Below are 13,614 nucleotides of genomic sequence, written 5' to 3' on the forward strand. Positions count from 1 at the left end.
ACAGCATACATTATACAGTATATCAGAAATCAACAGCCTATGCTTAAAGGAAGCTTTTCTACATTTGCAGTATATATGCATCTACAGTACTAGCACACTAACTGCATAATAAAATGTATGTCCCTTTTTGTTGATTAACATATGGAGAATATATTGGGCCATAACATTACTTCTTCACCAGCTCACTGGCGAGGAACGTGGTTGCGTTTCTCCTTCCTCTTCCCGGCCTGCTTCTCCTTTGGGGCAGAGGTCACAGGGGTTGTAGGTGCCTGGGCTGGAGCCTGCACTGGGGCAGGTGCTGGGTACAGAGGTTGCAGGTTTTGCATGGGATAAAAGGCCATGTGAGGCCCAAGCTGTGCCACCGGAGCTTGCATCTGCTGCAGAGGTTGTTGTTGGGGTGGTGGAGGTGGTGGCATGGCTTGGCGATCCGCAGTGGCAGTGGGTCCAGGTGACTGCTGTCTGTCTGAGCCCACAGATCCTCTGCGCTTCTCCTGGCGGTTGTCTCCCTTGCGGCGGGCATCGCGGTGGTCACGGTCATTGTAGTATGGCTTGAATGACCTGGGTGCCACACCCTTGGGGTCACGAGCAGGTGCTCCGGGGCCCCTAACACCCCCTCTGGCACCCTGGTTCTTCTCGAGTGCAGCCACAACATCATCGGATGGCCACACTTTGGGGTCTCGAGTAACCTCTCGAATCCCCTGGGAATTCTTCTCCCATTTTCCCCGGATCATCCTGGGGCCCAGGATGGTTTCCAGGATGCCGAAGCGGTTTCGCCCTGCTGCCTGGGTCTCGATAGTTGCCCACACTTCGCCAGACTGGTAGCGTAGGTTGTTTTGCATGACCCTGTAGGTGGTCACGCACACAGGAACGATGGAGCGCCAGTTGTTTCCCACCAAGCGGCTGTAGATCACCGACCGCTTGATGGAAACAGTTTTCAGCAGCACGTAGGTCTCCCAGTTGGGTGTCAGGAACGGATCTTTGTTGGACATATGCCCTCTGCGAATGCCCACGATGTCCTCCCAGACCTGGGGGATTTTCAGGCTGTCATCGGCGATTTTAGCACCTTTAGTATTATACAGCTGCATTCTGGGCATCCCAGCCTCCTCGTCCTCGTCGTCTTGGGTATCGGCAGGGGGAGGAATCACCACCCTCCAGACTGCCCCTCCTTCGAGCCCAGAGGGCTCAGAGTGTTCATCCATTGGAGCCGGAGTGGTTGCTCCACTCCGGTCCTCCTCCGGTTGGCCCTCGGAAAGTAAGTCATTTTCCTCAGGATCCATGGCAAGAAGATTGTCATCGTCCATGTCATCCAGGCTGATGATCTGCTCTTGTCTCTCGCTGGCCATGGCTAGGTCGTAGATGGGTTTAAATTCTTCACGCAGAATATTAAGTGCCTGAGCAACGTCCATATAACAGCCAACGGGAGTTATGACAAAAGCTAGCCTGAGGGGCTCCTTTTATGCAGCGCCTCAGGCCACGGCTCCTCCTCATGGGAGGGGACGCCCCTCCCTCTGAGCTCCTCCTCTCTTTGCACACATCCATTTCAGCATGTCCTTGAGAGCTCTGCCCACGCCCCCTAGGAGGCCCAGGCGGTACAGTACTGAGAACACGATAAGCCATCCCAGTAACATCAAACAAGGGATAGCCCATTTGAGCACACCTGCTACAACTCTCCAGGAGGTCTGAAATACAGATGTGACTTCTTCGAACGCCTCTATAGTCCCTTCTTTTACGGACTCTCCTATGTCGATAGCCGCATAACCTACTATTGAGGTTAACAGAAATGTGGCCGACTTGAAATCACCCCAGCCGGTCCTAGGCCTTTTCCTGTAATCCGCCTCAGGCCATCGGTTAGGGTGACACGTACCATTAGTCATGTTGACTGCATGAGTTTTGGGGTACACGGCCTGCATGGAGAATGTTCGGGCCGTCCATCCGATTCCCGGATTCAATGATGGCCTCCCTGAGACTAGGTAATCAGATGGGGGAGCCCATGGCGTGCCGAAGTCCATGAACACTGAATCACATGGCCCTAAAAGGGCTCCCACCCAACCAGCCTGTCCACAGGTGCCATAACAATGGCAATTGCCTTTGCCGTTGTTGTTACAAAATGGACCGTTGGCAAATCCCCAACGATTCAGTAGGTACGCATCGGGCGGCCAGAAGTAAGGAAACCCCTTGTCCAAGAGCCTAGCTGACACAGAATCAAGGGGTCCACACCGTTCAGTCCGCCCTGCCCAGTCTAGGGTGTCCTGCTTCGGTCCTAGTGGAGACGTAGGGGAGGCCTGGTAGCAACGTACCAACATCGCCGGTGCCCCTACTCCCTCTGTTGGGTTGACAAACTCCCTTTCTTGTCTTCCTATCACAGGCCTCCACCTCCAGGAATCATATTTTTTCTCCAACACAGGAGAGTCATACCAGTGCATGTTGTTCCATGCATGCTCCTGGGGAGGAGGATTGCGTGTGACATAATATCGTGCCACCATTTTCTTAGCGTCACAACCTATTTCGGCAGCTTGGTCCCTTTTAAGGGGACCCCAATTGATCCATGCGACCTCATGACCATCGCCCTCGGTCACGTGGGTTATGGTTCTGGTGGAAGCTATATCCACCATGGCAGAAGTCGCCTCATCCACATGGGTTGCTGGATGAGTGTCTTGGGTTGTACACTGGCTCTGATCTTCCAAGGTACAATACTGCTTTCCCCTGATACCATATGTAGTCTGAGGATACGCTCCCACCTGGGCTCCTGTGGCCTTGTACGTAGGTTCCAACCCCCAGCGCAGGATAAAACCAGTGTCGGTTTTCTTCGCTAATATGAGGGGTGGAGGAAGAGAGATTTTTCCTTGGTTCCGATCGTCTTCTGGTAGTCTAGAGAACGGCTTTTGGGGGTCTTCCCTCTTCCAATCCAATATCCATTCCCGAACAGGCCTTTCAGTCTTGTCCGGATTGATATTAGGGTTCGGCCTGGTCTCTTCTGGAGGATCTTTGTTATTTCCCCCCAGAGTGACCATGAAGGAGCCCGGGTAAAGAGTAGGGTTGGCCCCTGATGTCCCTTCACCCCGCCCGATTAATTGGCGCCATGAATACAGTTGGAATCCCAAAACTTGGGCCGCAAACTGTTGATGAAGGAACATCTTCAGCCTTTCCTCCTCTGTGTTCCCAGGTCTAGCCCAGCACTTATCGAGGAGTTTCACTTCTTCGTTCGTCAGGCCCAAACCCGCATAGTTTTTTATGTTGTTTAAAGGCCCTTCATGATCCCATTTACCCCACGAGGTCTGTGAGGCTGTCAAGTCAGGGAACACCCTAAACCTCCTCAGCATAGTTCTGAAGTCTACTCTGCATGAGGATTGACCAGGGATTATAGTCCCATTCGTGCGGACAGTTAGGGAGTCCCGTGGGATCCCCATCCGTTTTCCTTCACGACAGATGGGTATTAGTTCCCCCATCTTGTTCGCTAGGCGTTTGATGACTTTCTCCACCGTAAGTCCCCTCCATGGGAGGTCGGTGGGGTCGAGCTTGGCTGCTACACACGTGAGCAATGAATCAACCACCTTGGTTCCCCATGGACCCTCTATTGCCCCAACCTGGTCAGCTGATAACACCGGAGTGTCCATGTAGTATAGAGTTTTCCCACCAGCGAGCGGCCGATTTTTCATCCACAGCAAGCCAGGTGGGTAGGAGTACATCTTCTTGCCTGGCTTGGTTATCCCCACAATCCACTTAAACCATTTGGTAGTGATTCTGTGGGGACAGCCACCCGCTTGGTCGGTGACCGGTGGTGGCTTGTAGCCAGGCGTAGCCCTCCTTGCTCTCGGGGAAGAGGAATTATTCCTCAGTGGTGACACGTAGCTCAGCAGCGCTTGGAGTTCCCTCTCAGGGGACGGTGGCCAAACAGTGAGCAAAGTCACTTTTTCAGCGGCTATATCCCCTTCCAAGGCTAACTCTCTGCGATGTATCCGTAGTTCCACCGCCTCGGCTCCATCCACTGAGGCATCGGAGCAATTGGATATGTCTTCCCACAGTCCCCACTCCTTCTCACTGCTGTAGCGAGATCGGGCAGTGACCGTGGTACATTGGTATACTTTTTGAATCCCTTTGGCCAGTTTGACGCTTGTAGATATCTCACCGACAGGGTCGGATGGGTAGACTCTCAGTACTACCGCCCCCTCTGCCCCCTGGGATACCTCGTCTACTTGGTCACTGAGATCCTGCCATGTGATATGACCGTTACAACCATGTCTAGGTTCAAGCACCCAACACTCAGGTTCCATGCTGGCTACTGAACATTCTGGGGGCTCACCCCAGCCGCCTGCGGGCGGGCTACTGCCCAGTGCCGTGGCCTTATAATTATTATAGGCCAACCACCGGTCAGTGAGATTTTCAGGAACACAGGGGATAGGGCTGGTTATACGTGCGTATACTACCGGCACCCCCTCATGCTCTCTGATAGTTGGGTCTCTGAATTCCCATTCCATGCGAGTCTTGGGGTACTTGAGGGCCCTTACGAATCCCAGCACCATCACCACTGCCATTATCAGAAGGGTCCCCTTCATAATGTGCCTGGTGATTAGGTTGGTGATGGAAACCTTGGGCTTGTGAGCCATACTAGGTGCAATCCCCTCGGGCTCTGTTACTGGTTCCCCAGACTGCACGGTTTCCTCTTCTGTCGAGGATATCAGGCCCTCTCTCGACTCCTCAAGATGCGTTGAGCGGGCCAAGGTGATTGTCCTACCCATTCCAGGAGCCTCCAACAGGGCTATACGGACCAGGCGGGCATCCATCTCGGCTTCCCCCCCTCTCACTCTCTCTTACCGGCAGGATTACCTGAAAGAGAGAGCAACAAGGTTAGGGGCCCGCCGTGGAACAGCATCAATTACTCGGAATCCTTTGACCTTCTCTCCTTTTTAAGGGAAAGGCCAGCCAAGAACTTCCATAGGGTATCCCCCTTAGGCCCCAACCCTGCACTGCCCTGGAAGTGCACCCTGCGTGGTTTGATCCGTGAGACCCTTAATGGGTCTCCCACCACTGGATTCTCGGTACCAGGGGTTATGTCCACAGAGATCCCTCTAATGGGATGTGGCATAGCCCCCACCTCCAGAGTGATTGAGAAAACCACGAATTGGTACTCTCCCCCTCCGGCAGGCCGGATAGTAGACCCCACAGCGATAGGCTCACCTCCTGACCCCTTGCGGGTCACAACGGGGCCATTCCTCACCAGGAGTTTGGTTGATAAGGTCTCTCTGAAACCTTTATCATTTAACTCCCCGCTGACTGTGGTAAACCAGTCAGGTGTATCGCCATCTTTAGGCATATCTGTTTGGAACGACACTGCCACCAGGCCAGGTATCGCCAGAAGGGCCCTGGCCGCCAGCATCATACGAAACAGACTAGCACAGTCAAGCAGCAGGTCCATCCCCTTGATATTGCTAGCTTCGCTAGGCAACTGATATTTGGGGAAAAGCTTGGCTCGCTCCTCCGTGTCCTTCACCCAGAAAGTATCTGGACCACGGTTTGAATACAACCTGGATCCCCTGGAGGGCATAGCCCTGGGGAAAGAGAGGCTGAGAGTTCGCTCGAGGGAGGTTTCCATCAGACTGTCCAGATTCTCCATGCTGCCCTTGAAGGTGATACCTCCACGGCCGTGGGCTCCTTTGCGAACCGGTGCGTCACCGGCTTGCAGGAAACCACCGCCCTTGGTCAGATGGATACCTGAGTTCAACTTCACTCCCTCATGGTATTTGCATTTGGCCAGGGCGAAACCTAGCCATGTGCATGAGCAACTGGCCGCTGTTTCAGCGGTCATGACAGGATAGGCAGCCAGAGCAATGCGCGGTCCGTACAGGACGTAGCACCCCGGGCATACCAACGCTCTACATCCCCTGGGTCCTTCTTTAGGCCCAAAGGTAAAGGCCTCGCCACCAGGGCGAAGGAGGGGTTTGCTATCATGCGGCACTTGGGGCGGGCGGTTGCGAGATGGACCCTGCCACAGCAGGTTGGTCACTGGGATCAGGCATAGCATGCACTTCCCCAGACTGTGTCCATACCTTTGCCAGAGAATGGGGTGGCCCGCAGGCCCCGCCACATACTCTGGTTTAGGTAACCATCCATCCTCTGCCATATCCAGGCTTGGATTATGCACCACTGACCTCACCGTTGGCATGAAGCCCTCTCTGGCCAACTTCACCGCTCCATCGGACACGCCTAACCAGGCGCTGGCACTCTTTCCAACTCCACTGTCCCCAGAGGCTGGGGACCGTCCTGGCGCTACACAGATCAACACTTTTTGTCTGGCGCACTCCAAAGCGAAGGGCATCTCCTTACGAGAACCAACAGTTACCTGCCCCATGCCTGGCGCAACCTCACCATCCCTGACTAAGGGTGTACAACCCGAAGCTTCGGCCATTTCTCAGTGCTCACCTGGTCTTGCGAACTTGGTCTATATGAACTATGCCCGAGTTCTCCAACCTAAGCCTATGTGGGCCAAGGATCTCAGCAACGGTGTCTTTTGATTCACACTTCTTGCTGGGGTTTCCTGGCAGGGGTTTTCTCAGCACCCAAACAGCTTCACCTGTGGAGAAAGGACAAGAGACACCCGTGTTATCTTTGGACACACATCTCTTCTCCTCTCTCCCAAGGTTGACCGATTGGTGAATTTTGAGAAGAGGAGAAGGCTCATCCCAAGAGCTCTCCATGCCCTCTTTAATTATCTGTTCTTTTACTGAGCGAACAGCCCTCTCCGCAACTCCGTTAGTCTTAGCATGGTACGGAACTGAGTATTCCACCTGAATACCCTCATCCTCCAGCAAAGACTTAACGCTAGTGTGCGTAAAATAAGTCGCATTGTCCATTCGCAGGGACTGTACCCCGTTCTCTTCCCGTAGGAATTGGGATATACAGTGGCAAATGATCGCCGCAGTAGGTGTCTTAATAGGATACACCCTTATGGCACCAGGCCCGTTATCAGCGATAACCAGCCCGTGTTTGTGTCCTTTCCGCGTTGTCTGGGACATAGGCCCAAACACATCGGCGGAAAAATTCGTGCCCGCTATGGGCACCGCAATTTGCCCTGGAGGTACAAATTCCGGTTTTGTGCCCCTTACTAGGGCACAGCGTTCACATGCCTTACGCACTGTGATAGCTCTTTGCCTAGCTTTTGGGATCAGCAAATCCTGCGTCCGCAGGTACTTGAGTAGCCTTTGGCTGCCCACGTGACCGAGACCCACATGAATCGTCCGGATTATGTGGTCGGCCTCGTCTTCGGGCACTTCCACCACCTTGCCTTTGCCCCACGCCATCGGCAGGGCTAGGCGCAGGCGTTTCAGCCCAACTGCATTGGCCAGCTGTCTGCGCTGGGCCAGGGCATCCACCTCCCGGTTCCCGGTGAAGTGGATGCCTTCTCCATCCGTATGGCTCTTAATCCATTTCCATGAGAGCCTCATGTTTTTGGATTGCTCTACTATAAGGGCCCAGAGTTCACCATGAGCCATGGGGCGGCCTGAGCTTGTCTCATAGCCTTTGGCTTCCCAGAACTCTAGATTCTCAGCCCCACCTTGGTAGCAGTAGTCACTATCGGTCACGATCAACAGCTTCTGGATATGTTTACCCCTAGCTGTGATAATTCCCTCTAGTATGGCAGTCACCTCGGCCATCTGGGCCGAACCGTCAATCCATCCTGAGGATGATTTCACGGTCTTGTCCTTGTGTTTAAGGACAAATGCCCATTTGGCCCGGTCACCGTCGGCCTTCTGCTGGCTCCCATCAGTGTACAGGACCCAGGGGGGTTCCTCCACGGGGGCCTGGGGCTTAGGCTTTGCTTCGATGGGGCATTTGGTGCCGGTGGTTATAAACTTAACCCGAGGGTCAGTAAGCATTCCGGCCCAGTGTCCCCACCTCTGCGACATGGCTCGTGACCCTGAGATAGTCCCCTTGGATGCGCACTGCAGTGCGGGGTACTCCGTGGTGACTATCACGTCTCGGTCTTGAGCGAGGTCTTTCAGTCCGTTCAAGAACTTGAATACTCCGCAGAGAATTCGCTCTTGGTCGGGATATCTCTGCTCTGGGCTGGAGAATTGCATGGACAAAAAGAGACATGGGGCTTTGCCCAAACGGTTCATGCACCTGAGAGTTATTCCCTCACCTTCCAGGCAAGGGAAAACCTCCAAGTGCTTCCCGGGGTCTCTTTTCTCCAAATCGGTGCAATGTTCCAGCACATGGGTTTGGAATATAGACCAGTGGGGTTTGGCGTCCGCTATCGGTATGTTCCGGTTGCGGGGGTTCTTACCCTGTAGTGCCTTTCCCTTGAGTCTATGTAGGGGTGCTGCCTTGGCAGCGTACCCCGGGACGTGGTTCATTATGTGACCACACTTTCCCAGGGCATGATCCAGGTGAGCCAACAAGGTAGGCTGGGGAAGGGCAGCGATTTGTTCTAGGTACTCTTTGCTGACCGATTTCCCAGTGTCTGTTATGTTGAAACCCAGATACCTCAAAGAGTATTTTGCGATTTCGCATTTCTTGAGGCCAATCTTGAGCCCTGAGGAAGCCAGACGGGTGACCACCTGGTCTAGCAGGTCAAGGTGCTCGTCTTCAGTCTCATTTGTCCAGTAAATGTCGTCCACATATACCGTGACATCCAGGCCTTTCAGGATGTCCTCAACGACACTCTGAAAGTGCGAGGGGCTAGACTTAAAGCCCTGTGGTAAAACGGTCCAGCCATAGGAGACTCCGTTCCAGGTGAACGCAGTTTTTTGGGTGGACAGTTCGTCTATTGGCACACACCAGAAGCCATTCTTCAGATCCAGACAGGACTTGAACCGTTTATTTGGCAAGTTCCTGGTTGTCTGCGCAATGTTGAACATTGACCTGGTATCCGAGGTCGACCTCGCGTTCAGGGCAATGAGATTATGTACTAGTCTCCATCCTTCCCCACCTGGTTTTGGAACCCCTAGGATAGGTGTGTTGGTGAGGGCGGAGTCCAGTCGCTTCAGTTGCCCGCCTTGCTCCAGCTCATCGATGGTAGCTGTGAGCTCGGCTTTGCACCGAGGGTCTACTCGGTGCTGGGGCTGTCTGTCTGGCACTCGACCCCTAATAGTATATGTATACTTGGGGTCGACCCTGCCAGCGTCATTCTTATGCGTCGCATGACGGCCTCTCTTAAGAATTCCTCTGATTCGGTCTTTCTGTTGGCCGTCCGACGCTTCCACAATCTTTTCAATCTCCTTTGCCACATCTATGGGACGCATGTATTTAAGGCTATATTTAATACATACGTTCTTAGGTGGCTCTGGGGTATCAAGACCGGGGAAAAGGAATTCCTTCTCATAATCATCTGAAGTTATTTCCTCCAGGTTGATCATGATCAGGTCTTTGGGGGCTATCAAGGGTTCTGCATATACGGGGCCAACGACCCCGTGTATTCCATGCTTGTCCCCCGTCCCCATAGTGGTGATTGAGCCATCACCTAGTTCCACCTCCATGGATCCCGTAATGGGAATACCTGTGTGCAGTGTTATTTCAGCCCCGGTATCTAAACGATACTGGTCTGTCCCTAACTGACACAAAAGTTTCCCATCTGACTCCCTTGTCTTGCTTGCTATAGCGTTCAACAGGGGTCGTTTGGTGGGGTCTATTGTCAGGTGTATGATAGCTGAGGGAGGCTCGGTCACTGTTCCTTCTCCTGTTCTTGAGCCTCGCGCGCGGCTCTTGCCGCCGCTCTCAGAGCTATCCGTGCCTCCTTCTCCTCCTGTGGGAGGGCGGCCCATTCTTCTGCAGGCAGGAAGGTCGGGACCTTCGGTCCCCCCTTCCCTGCCTGTTTCTGCGCCGGAGCCTTTTTCGGGGGAGCCTTTTTGGTGGCTCCCCGCTCCCCGTTTTTTGAATCCTTGGCCTCGGTTGTCTCAGCCTTAGGCTGGGTTTCTTTCCTCGGGGCCTTCTTGCCTTGCGGCTTGGGTTGCTCTGACCCTTTTTGATTCCCATGTTTTTTCTTCAATGAGAGCAGCGCCTTGGTCTGATCGTACTTCATACATTCAGTCCGTAGCTGCGCCTGTGTCCAGTGGGCACAGCCCACGGCCAGGTTTAGTCCTCCTGGGATTTTAGAGAACAACTTCTCCAGCAGGAGGGTAGCTTGGTTGATAGGCACGGAGCAGGAGATTTTATCGGCTGCAACAGCCAAGTTCAATTCCCCCTCCGCTACCAGGGTGGCTAATTCTTCCACCATCCTCTCTCCAGGGTTCACCCCGGGAATTCTCACGTCCATTGAGCTCAGGGACTCGAGGGAGGCCCCTCCGGGGACGTCCAAGCCCCTGACATGGCCCAGTATGCGGGCTGCCTCTGGATCGTGATAGAGTATAGACCCCTCAAATAGAGGGATTGTTCTCCGCAAGTAGTTTGCTTGCGTCTCGCCCGGGTCTCTCGCCGTGGTCAAATTCTTCATCAACTGCGCCTTGCTAAGGAGGTCGCTAACGTATGATTCTTCCCCTGAAAGGTGGCCTTGGCCCGAGAGCCGGTTCCCTTCCGGGCGAAACGAAGCACCCATTCTGGTGCTGCTTGTTATTGGGGTGGGTGCCAATCTGGAAGGAAATGAATATTCCCGCCTGGCTTGGTATGGGGATAAATCTTCCCTCATGGTTATACCGGGATCCGAGGGGGTGTTGTTGTAATGTACAAACCTCCTTGCAGGCTCTGCCATTGCCTGATCCCTCAGTATGACCTGTTCCCGCATCGCTTCATAACCCGCGTGCAGGTAAGCATCCTTGAAGGACCCGGTCAGGCCATGTTGCCAGAGGACTCTCTCCGCCGAGGGTGATCGCGCCAGTGCTCTGGCGGTTTCCCACTCGACAGGGTATCCGTCGCACATTTGTCCTGACTCGTTGCCCCTAAGCTCTCCTTCGTCCCCAGCCGGGACACCTTCGATACCCGTGGTCCAGCTAAGTCCACTGCGGGTTTGGAAGAGCTTGCCTTTCAGTGGAGATTCCACTTTTAGAGGCCTCAGTAGCCGGGCTTTGGCGTTCTTGTTCCTAGCTCTGGGAGGCGGGCCCCGAGGGTACATTTGCCTTTCCCTGGACCTGGAACGAGAGCCTGACCTAGACTCTGACTCAGAGACCGAAGAGGCCCTTGAGGATGCCCTAGACTGGGATTCCTCGTCCTCCGGCTCGTAGTCCGGGTCGGAGTCTTCCTCGCTCTCTTCCTCCTCCTCGATACGGGGGGAGTTCCGAACTAGAATCCCTGGGGGTTCAAGCGGGCGAGGGGCCTGCGGTGGCGGGTTGAACCGCACCCTAGGGGTCCCTCTAGTAGCTTGTCTACCCCTTGGGGGTTGGTTTTGGTTCTGCTCTCTCCGCGTGACGGAGAAGGAGCGGTTTGGGGTGCCTGGAGCAGAGCTCCCAGATCGGGACTCCGCACCGGCACTGCTTCTTTGGCTGTTTCGGCCCGTTGACCTGACGGATCCAGCCTCTGAAGCCTCGGCAGCCTCTCTGGCCCGTACCAGAGCCGAGACTGCCTCGAAGTCCCCATCGTTCACCAACAACCGAATGAACATGTTGTGTGTGTTTCTGAGGGAATAAATGGCGGCCAGTATGGCCTCTTGCATCCATGTCTTCCTCAAGCCTTGGACCTTGAATCTACCCCATTTCATCATGATCGCCAGTCTGTAGGGGTTACCTGGCGCTCCGGTCCCCTCGAAAGAGGACCGTGCGAGCAGTGCTTTCCTTATGTCCCGCTCCATTTTAGCCTTCTCCTGGTCTTTGAGGGCTCTAAGTTGTAGCGTGGATTCCCTAAGAGCCAGGTGGACTATTTTGGAGGCACCCGGGAGGATTCCCAGGCAGGGAGTCACCACAGGTATACCGGCATCCAGGTTGTATGGTATTCTGGCCTCCATCACGTCCTTTCGGAGGTTTCTGTATGGAGTACCACCTTTTCCTGTGAGATACGTCTCCCACTTTTCCGTCGTTGACAAAGACGTGGTTGTAAAGGTGAGTATTGCCCACAGGCCATGAGTGGGGTGTTCCACTAGGTCCCCATTTTGAACGTCGATCTCCATGGGGGTGTTCCTAGGGGGTTCCAGCACCACTCCCAGATCCTCGTTGGAGGGTCCGGGGAATGCCCCGTGATCTGACACCTCGAGTCGTCGGGATGTAGGTGAGACAGGATTTCGCTCCATAGGTATGGGCTGTTCAACCTGTCCCGGTGTTGAGGCGGCCAAAGGCCTCCCGAGGTCAGGTGATGACCTCGGGGCCTGTTCTGGCGCCACAATCCTTGAGGGGTCCAGAGGGATAGTTCCCCGGTAGAGGGGCGGTGGATCCCTGTGGGCGTCCCCTCTTCTCTGTGACCGTGTCTGCACCCGGCCTGTATCCTGGTATAGGGGACCGGGTGCCGGCAGCTGTCTAGGTGCCCCAACGGGGGCCTGGGGGGTTTGGAGCGGTGTGGTTCCGAGGTCAGGACCTCTCACCTCTCGAGGCTGCCCCCTAGGTTCCTCCGCGGGAAGTGGGCTTTGTGAAGGCCCTGCCGGGGGATAGGTGGTTAACCACACATTCCGGTCCTCCGGGGGAGGGCCTCTCATCCCATTGTTTTGTTCGCCTGTCATGGGCCAAGTTCGATTGGCCGTTATGCGGTGACTCTCCACCCTTTGTATGAGATCTTGCACCACGTTAGTCCTTCGGGCGTTTGCGAATGTGTCGCCCCACCCGTGCCTCTGGTGTGGCGGCCAGGCCTCCATCTGGGCTCGACGGAGAGTGTTAGCCAGCCATGCCTCTGGGACCAGCAAAGTTATTTCTAGCCGGTCGTCGGGCAGGCCTTGGAACATCTCCATAAAGCACCAAATGCTGAGGGCCTGGTCGTAATCCCACGTACCAGTTCCAAACAAGGTCATAACTAGGTTATAAACTTGCATGTCATAGGCTTGAGCAAAGAGCTTGCCATAGTATGCCAGAAGGGTAGACCTTTGGTCTTCCTCCCTGGTGCCTCTAGCAACATTCTGCATAGCCATGTTGATAATACCTTGATATCCTTTATGGGCAAGTTGGTATGGTGCACATACCAGTACTTCTCCATTCTCGAGTTTTCGGTTTGGTCTGGACTCCACTATGTTTCGGCACCATGTGGCGTAGCTTTGACCTGCACCGTGTGCTATGGCTGCCGCCATGCCCGCATTGTTGTCTAGGTACCTATTTGCGGGATTCACCACAAAGGGCCTGTTTCCTGCAGGCACGAGTTGTTCGAACCTTTCGGAGGAAATCTTTAGTTTCACCATTCTCTCGGGGGTTATGGTGTGTGTCCTGGCGGGGATTTGCCAGGAGAAAGTGTCCAGCACCTGAGGCGGCGGGGGAAGTCTCCCCTGCAGCTCAGGTTCAGCCTGTTCCCCGTCGTTTGTCTGGGGATCCCATTCTAGGCCACCGGTCCCTGTGGGGCCATGTAGCCAAGGAAGGGGGGCTGTAGCGTCGGCTCGCGTTGCTCCCTGATTCCAATTCAGCAACGTTTGGAGATCAGGATATGCGCTCCCCGTACTGGATTCGTAACGGGCCGCTTGTCCTCCGCATGTGTTATGCAGTACTACTGGGGCCATTACGCCCATACTGTCGTAGGTACTGCTGTCAATGTCCTCGTCCCACGAGTCCACCGATGGGGGTG

The sequence above is a fragment of the Nannobrachium achirus genome, assembly GCF_963921795.1.
Source record: "Nannobrachium achirus genome assembly, chromosome: 15".
Classification (NCBI taxonomy): Eukaryota; Metazoa; Chordata; class Actinopteri; order Myctophiformes; family Myctophidae; genus Nannobrachium; species Nannobrachium achirus.